General features: G+C 40.7%; 1 long non-coding RNA gene and 1 other non-coding gene across 2 annotated transcripts; one reads left to right on the forward strand and one right to left on the reverse strand.

The window, feature by feature from the left end:
- Positions 1-10: 10 nt before the first annotated feature.
- Positions 11-82, reverse strand: trnaq-cug (transfer RNA glutamine (anticodon CUG)). Its single transcript has one exon. It is a non-coding gene; the product is annotated as a tRNA-Gln (tRNA).
- Positions 83-3,423: 3,341 nt separating this feature from the next.
- On the forward strand, positions 3,424-4,806 carry LOC103146781 (uncharacterized). Its single transcript, XR_001663733.1, has 2 exons — positions 3,424-3,763; positions 4,389-4,806. It is a non-coding gene; the product is annotated as an uncharacterized LOC103146781 (long non-coding RNA).
- The last annotated feature ends 3,686 nt before the right edge of the window (positions 4,807-8,492 follow it).

An 8,492-nucleotide genomic window follows, 5' to 3' on the forward strand; every position in this document is an offset into this window, starting at 1 on the left:
CAGAGACAAAAGGTTCTACTGAGACTTGAACTCAGATTGCTGGATTCAGAGTCCAGAGTGCTAACCATTACACCATAGAACCACCAAGCTGGAATTTAACCTAAGGAGCCTCGATTTTAAAGATGCCTACATTGAAGTCGATTGGTGAATGAACAATGAACACGAACATTGGAAGAGTCTTGATCCTGGAGATTTTTAGACCCTGGAAAACATAAATACTGTTCGGTCCAGGGGCCAAGGCTGAGAGGAGCTGATCATTGTGGTGAGTCCGATTTGTGTTGCAATGTTTTGATAGTGCAGAGAAATCCAAGAGTGTCACAGAGGAAATGAGGAGCTAATTTTAACAAGAGAAGTGAAGCAAAAGAGTTAAGAAGAAGTTAAAGAAAAGGAGAAAACATAAGAAGTAAATGTAGCTACTACTTACTGTTTAGTTGCAGATCAGTGTTGTGTTCTGTAGTAATTTATTCAACATGTTTACTTCCATTAAAACAGAAGTTGGAGTCAACTTCCTTGCCTGTCAGCTGGAGTTAAAGCTAAAGCGTCTCTGCTGTAAATAGGTCAGAGGGGATTTACACTAACATTTGTACCAATTTTACAAAGACAATTAATTCTCAGGGAATAACATCCAAACGCCTCACATATCAGGACTTACGTAACCTCTAAAGTGCTTTCGTGTTCATTTTCAGCATCAGTTTATCCTCTAATTTTCCCTGTGCATACATTAAAAGGCCTCCTGCTTTATTTAGCCCAGTTTCTGCCTGCTCTGTGTCTGTTGGTCTGAGATAAAAACTCCTGAGCTCTGCGTTGTACGCACCAGGCCAGTGGCCTGGAGAGAAAGCCTCCCAAAATGTTCAAATTAATTTATGGTAATGATGGATCAAGCCGGGCCCTGGGCCCGCTGCTGCTACAAGGTGAAGGAAACGGGTCCAGGACGTTGATGGAGGAGCTTCAGGTTTCGGGCAGAAGCATGAGTCAAAGTGTCAAACGTTTTCTGGAAATGTTCTTGGTGACTGTGTGTCCCTAATGAATCATTCAGCGTTTCCATTTCTGGGTGTCAAATTATGAAAATAGATTCTGGAAAGTCTTCCCTCTTACAGCTGAATATTTATCAGTCCTGCAAGAAGAGCATTTCATAAACGCTGCACATCAGGTCCATTTGTTTGTGCTGTGGATCAGCGTGTTACCAAAAACTGATAAACAGATTATGTCACAGACAGAAGCAGGATTTATTTCTGCTGGTCTCAGGCCTTTAACTTCTCTTCTTCACAGAGCAGCTTTCTCCCATCTGTTTCTTTCTTTGACTGAAAACAGCTGCTTGGTGAATGAATCAGCAGTTCATAAATGGTGCAAATTAATCAGATGTTTTCTTTGGTACATTTACTTCATGCCATTGAAAATCCACAACTTTTACAAAAACTAAATGTGACATTTACTGTCCCAAAACTCACAGACTTTTCTAAAAACTTTCCAATAACTGCAAAAACTGTCCAATTATTTCATAAAACGTCGAGGCTATTTTCCCAGAACTTACAGATTAATCTCCAGCAAGTTCAAAGATTAATCTCTAAAATTTGTGGTTTAGTATTCAGACCCTTGATAGAACTGAACAGATTCTTGTTCTACATGTTACGTTTCTGGATCTCTGTAGATCCGATACTTCACTCCTCCAGAATCTCTCCTCATCCGTTTCCTGGATCCACTAAACTGAAAATAACTTCCATGTTCCTGAAAGTGCCAGAACATACATGCATAATAAATTCATTACAAACTTCATCAAACCTGTTTTCTGTATGTATTGTCATTTACATGTTGTGTGAGTTATATTAATGCATGTATTTGTATAAGTATAAACACAGAGCAGGACTTCTTTAAAACCTTCTTTCTTCCTGTCTTTTGTCTCGTCGTGCTTCAGAAGCACAGTGGGATGTTTTTATACGTCCTTTTCAAATAGACTCTTCTCTTAATTAAAAAGGTCCTGCTGGTTGTGATGTTTATTGTCTTCCTTCTTTATTTTCTGAAGGATCCCCCATCAGAAGGTCATGAATCCTTGTGTTTTTCTCTGAGGTGTGAAACGTGATAAACTCCCAGCTGCTTCTGTTTGTCTCCTCCTCTCTGCAGCTCGTCTTTGTCTTTGCATTATTCAAACTCTCCTTATTTGAACAAATGTTGTACAAGTGCGGCACTTTGCAGCAGCACTGCATATTTCATCCTTTGAGCTGCAGCATGCTGCTCCTCCTGCTGTTTGGTTTAACTGCCTGTCGTCACTCATGAACGATAAAATGTTTGTCTGGTTTAGATCACCTGCAGTGGCTGACGCTGCAGTTTGATCTACGTTCTGCTTTTACAGACTCACATGAGACCAGGCTGCTTTTCTGTCAGGTTGCTCTCATTAACATGGCGGTTAAAATGTCAGCGAGGTTATTGAGAGTAGAGGAGGAGTTTCTGTAGCCGGACAGTAAATCAGATCCATTTAAAGCATCAGACCTGCTACTCTAATGCCTCACGATGAATTCCTGGTGTAATGATCGGAAAAATGAACAATTCACAGGTTGGACCCTGTAGGGGTTTGTTTGAGCTCATAAATTTATCATTTTCACTGTCAGCAGCAATAAAAATCTGTATTTTCATCTCTTCCACATTTTTGCATCAGTTAAAATCCGTAAAACTTTATGATGTTTGTCACCAGAGTCAAGAAAGCAGCAGAGCTGAATGACTGTGTTGTACTGCATTAAAATGACCTCCATGTTTTCCTCTTCCTCTCTCTGACCTCTTCCTGACTCAAACTAAAATGCCTCAATTTTTAAAGAAACCTGGTTTCCAGGTAGGATTGCGGCCCGCAGCATCATGCTACCTCCAGCCAAAGCAGTTTGGCTCCAGCAGACAGGATTCAGGACGTCTGCCAAGGTCCTTCTGTACCAAATTTAATTATACTGCATAAATATTAGGACATAGGCCACTTTTTATTTTAATGCCTTCCCTCCGATGTCTTGTAAAGTGCTTTGGACGGCCATGAGTATGAATGACTGAATAAATAAACATGAAGTGCCTCCAGCTAACCGACGTTATAAAAGAAGCCATGAAGATTATTAGCAGCAATTGATAAAGTGTCAACAAGGTAGAGGAACATTTTACTCTCTGACATTCAGTCCAGATGAAAAGCAGAACCTGGAGGGTCACAAAGCTGGAGCTGCAGAAATCCACATTTAACTACCAAACAAAATGTTTGCAAACCTGCTGCGTTGTTTGAGCTTTAAAATGTTCCACACTGAAGGTTTCACATCAAGCATGCTCACAACGAGGCCTGAGAAGGATTTCTGCAGAGCTGTTCATTTTCTGTCAACGAGCATCAGGTGAGGAAACCAATCAGCTCAGGGACGCCTGAGTGATTTCTGTTCTCCCCTCTTTAGATTAAAACAGGATTGGAGGAGGCTGTTCATACTCTGACTGAAGAAAAGGTTTTCTTTAGTTCAACCATCCAGATCTGCTCCTGTTGGAACAGGAAGCAGCAGCTGAGCCGCTACTTAGCGGCGCAGTGGAGGATTTATCACCCTGATCTCATCAGGCAGGAGTCGAGCACGGATCGGCACTCAGGATTAGTCGCATGAAACAAAACTTCTGGGTTTTGTTTGAATAATGTTGTTTAAAATGGAACATAAACAGAAATGTTCAGGATGAAAGGGAAAAACGGCAACAGAGGGGAAAAAAACACAACCAAACCTTTAGAGCTGAGGTCAGAAAACTGCAGAAAACAGTTTGTACAAAGGTAAACTTTAAGTTGGATTTTCTTCAGAACATTTCACAACTAAACTCATGTTATTGCTCACAGTTTCAGCTTTTAGTGTCGCTGCTTTCAGTGACTAGAGGAATAATTTGTTAGGTTAAACCAGTCCAGCTGAAAACTGCAGGAACTAAGAAGTTCTTTGGATTCAGTCCATGTTCATCTGTACTGTGAAGAAAACAATATATATATATATATAATTAACCATTCTTAGTCAGTTTGCATGAATATTTTCTATTTAATTAGCCTCACATGGTTTGTGGTGATCTAATTGTTCCTGGTTTAACTGGTTTAACTGGTTTCCAGTCGGCCTCAGTCGATGTCATATATTATCATAATTTTTTTTCATTGCATCGACTCCTGACAATAACCGTCCATCTGGGACTTCATCTGCTCCCCATTTTGACAATAAATGCAAAACTTTTCAGACTGTTGGACCTTTTGAGACTAATTATCATAAATTAAAGCAAACTGCCCTGTGCCAGTATTTTTAATATAAAAGATGCTTTGTTTACTCCTTTTTATCCTTATTAACCTCTTGGTTTCACACAATTGGTGAAAACAGAAGATTATTCTACTTGAAGCAAAGCTAAATCCCTTTTCTCCACAGGCTTTTGGAGGCACTAACTGTGGATCTGAGCGTTGGAGGAGCAATGAAAAGGTGTGAAATCTGAATTGAGATGCAGCAGCTGCACAGAGCAGCCTCTTCAGCAGAGACACGGGGGAGAGCAGCATTGTTTAAAGGCTTCTGGCCTGTTAAATGAATTCATTTCGCCTGCCGGGGGAAGAGAGATTCTGTCCTTCAACGAACTCCCAGAGGAGCCGAGGATCAGCGGCGAGGGCGGCCGCAAATCAAATGCAAACAAATAAAAACGCCTGTAAAGCGGCTCTTACTTTAGTCTGGCAACAAGGAGGAAGAAAAACAAAAAAACTGAAACTTTATGAAAAGGTTTAAGAGGTGAGTTCAGACTTTTAACATCAAGTTGACTTGATTTATGAACAAAAAATCAAATAAAGATGATAAGCCACATAATTCTGTTCAGTTTCTACTAACGGTTGAGCACATTAGTGAACAGCTGCACATGCAACAGCAAACTATAATCACAATATGTAATCATTTAAAAGACACTGAGAGGCCCTGGCATTAAGGAAGGCATAAAAATAAAGGTCAAGGCATGAAGGCAGTAAGTATGGAAGAGCTTTATTACTCTCTCAAGTCTTTTTGCCGTCATTTAGAAAATTAAAAGTTCACGACATAAAACTTTCACTTCTCTGTCTGATCACTTAACAGCTATAAAAACCATCTCATTCAGGAGGACATTCCATCATTTGCTAAATTTATTTTCCTTTTTTGTTGCTTAATTTAGTCCATGGAGCTGCACAAATATCAAAACATCAATAGTCAAAAATATTCCCAGTGTCATGAATACAGACGCTGCATGGAGGTAAAACTGGAGGATCTGGTTTTTCTGTCAGTTCGGTTCCCAGCTGTGTCTCATGTTCCCTGAGTAGATTGTGTATTTAATCCCACCTGTTCCCTGATCCTTGTCCTGTTTCATGTCATTGTCTTTGCCAGTCAGTCTGTGTTTGAGTCCTTAGCCTCATTGTTCACTGGTGCTGCCTTGATTTCTGTTCACCTTCATGATTATCGTTAAAATCATCATTTCACACGACTACCTGGGCCCACCGGGTCTGTCCTCACCACTACAACCACAATGCATGACAAAAACATGTGACCCGGATATCGCCCTGAAGATCAAAGAGCAGATATGAAGGCAGAACTGAGAAAAATGTACAATATTTAAAATAAAAATCACAGTAACGTGGTTTCCAACATGCAGTAATGGATACATTAACCCTGTTCCATATGAAGCTCTACTCGTTTGGGCAGTGAGGGGAAGAGTACCCAGAGAGAGCAGGGCAACAATAAATCGTTCATTTATCTGTACTACATGTCAAAAAGCCGTCAGGAATCTCTCACTGTCGTTCTGAGTTCCTGCAGGAGGAGGAAGGAGTAAAAATGTGAAGTCTGAACTTGTAATCTGTTAGAACGAAACGTGATCAACACCTTCAGTAAAGATCTTTCTATCACCTTCTGGTATCAAACGCCCATCAAGCAAATTACTTCTGAGCTGTAGAGTCTATCACCTTGGCAGAGGAAAGGCTTTGATACTCACTGATGTTTCTCTGCTGCAGAGGCAGCAAGTCATAATCCTGGCTCTTCCTTAAAAATAGATGGGTTTTTTTTTCTATTTTTTAGTCTCAATCAATGCAGTTTCCTGATTTTATTTCTGTTTGTTTTCCGCTGTGGCCGCTCGCTGTGTGGCGGTTCGCTGCTATAAACAGCTCACCGTGAGGAGTCTGTGGGTAACTGAACTGCTTCGCTGCTGCTGAACAGCAGGAGGTTCATGCAGAAGTACGGACTTCCCGATTGGTCAGAGGATTCATAACTCGGATGGTGGCCGACGCCATGAAAGGAAAAGAAACCAGCGTGTTGATCTGGAGAGGCGCCAGGACTCACAGAAACTGTTGAAAAGGTCATTTAAGATGGAAAACAAAAGGTCAGATCTTAAAGTAATAAAGACTGAGATATTCATGGAAACAGGCTGAACTTTATATTCTAGATTAGATCCTACACAACTTTCAATTTTAATGAAAAACAGAGATCAGCCAAAAAAACACTGTATATAGTTTTTTTTTGTTTCATTGAAGAGTATGGGATTTATTAAGACATAATTAAAATATTCAAATGTTTTAATTTGAATGTTTTATGTTCAAAATTGAATATATAAGCTTCTATTTTGAGTTTTATACACATTCATCTACACCTTTTGAAAATAAACTTTAAACATACTTTTCATTAAACCCACATTTCTTTTTTAGTCTGAGGTAATATAATTTTAAATGTCACAATGTTTTAAGCAGAAAATCGAGATTAAAACAGAAAGAAAGGCTTTCAAGTATCTGTCTGTGTGTAATTAATTTGTCTGTTTCACTTGGTAAAAGTTCCTGAAATAAATGGATTTTTTAATGATATTCTAATTTATTGAACGGTTCTGTAGACACACATCTCAGTCCAGTTGAGAGACATGCAGTCTTTATTCTTATTGGAGAAATTCATTCATTCAGTTGGAGAGAAAAAACAAACCGAGTGTGTTGCTGCTGTTTCACTTGATGGATCATAAAACGAGCAGATCAGCAGCAGATCCAGGCTTTGTGCCGTTTGTCTGCAGAAACAATGATGGAAACCGTCCAGCTGCAGGTCTGATGAAGCCACAGTGCAGATCAGGACGGAAACCTTTACATCCATAAAGGATGCCTTAATGCAGTGTTGATCGCTGCAGGAGTTTTAATCTTGATAAATGAGTGTTTAATCTGAGGTTGTATTTATTTCCGTCACTGCCGCTGCTTTTACATGTGTGTCGAAGTCTAACTGTGTCAATCATCTGCGTGCTGCATCTGTCTCCTTCCTGATCCCCTCACAGCGGGACGCGGCGTAATGTCACTGCTGATATCACCTGCATGACAGTTCACACACTTTCACACATAAAGTCTTGCTGTGGAGAGCAGACTTTTCACACACCCATAAATGTATATCTGCACCAACAGACGGCTGCAGAGGCGGCTCTGCCTGCTGAGGTCAGGTCTCAGTGAGCGGTCTGCTAATTGCTTGTTCAGGGACAGTTTACTGGAGAGTCGGTTAAAGCAGGATGTTATGACCCAGAAAGCTGCTGCACCTCCTGCGGTGTGAAAAAAAAAAAGAAATATTCTCACCAGTTCCTCTAAGAGCTAAAAGCTCTGCTAGAGACTTAGGATGCATTCACACCCATCCTCTTTAGTCCGCTTTAATCAGACTCTGGTCCATTTACCTTGAAAGTCCAGTTTGTTTGCAAAGGTTTGAATGTGGAATCAAAGTTTGTCCACCTAAAAACTTCAGTCTCAATGAACGGCAATTAAACTGGAGACCGCTCCAAAACCTGGAAGTGGACTATAGCGCAAGGCATTCTGGGTAAATACAACCAAAACAAACCCACGAGACGACTGCTAGCTCATGGCCTTTTACCAAAGACCAATTTCTAAAATCTGATGCTACTCCATTTTTGTTTACATTTTGTGAAAAAGGATTTTGCACTGAGTCTTCAGAGGTTTTCATGTCATTTCCTTCGGTGGTTCTTTGCACAGCGCCCCCACAGGCCAGGAGGGGAACAAGTTGCTCAAAGGGTTTTATTCATTTCACACCGTTTAGTGTGAAAGAGAAACACAGCAGCTGAAAATGTAACAAATGATGCAGTTTTGATCTCCAAGCTGCAGGTGTGAAAACGCCTGTAGAGACAGAACGATATCAGTGAGGTGTGTTATATGTGGGGCTTTGCCAAATCAATGTTGGCTTGTGTGTTTTTTCAGAGGTTATAAAGTTACTCGTGGAGTTACTGCTGCTCCAGTTATTTTTATTTTAATGTCATTATCGTCCTTGTTCCTGCCCGATCCCATGGTGCTCCACTGCTCTGCTGACCACTGATTGCTTGGTCATAAATGTGGCCCATGTCGTAAATCTGTCAGAGCGTTGTGTGTCTGACGTCCTGGTTGCGTACCTGACCCGTTTCCTGCCTCCTGACCGTCATATCTGCCTGCTCCCTGATTGCTTTTCGAGTTTCTCTGCCTGTGACTGTTTGGGACACGAAGATGAGAAGAAGAGAGTCACTAGTCCTGTTTA

This window comes from Poecilia formosa, unplaced genomic scaffold, assembly GCF_000485575.1.
Source record: "Poecilia formosa unplaced genomic scaffold, Poecilia_formosa-5.1.2 Scaffold168, whole genome shotgun sequence".
Lineage (NCBI taxonomy): Eukaryota > Metazoa > Chordata > Actinopteri > Cyprinodontiformes > Poeciliidae > Poecilia > Poecilia formosa.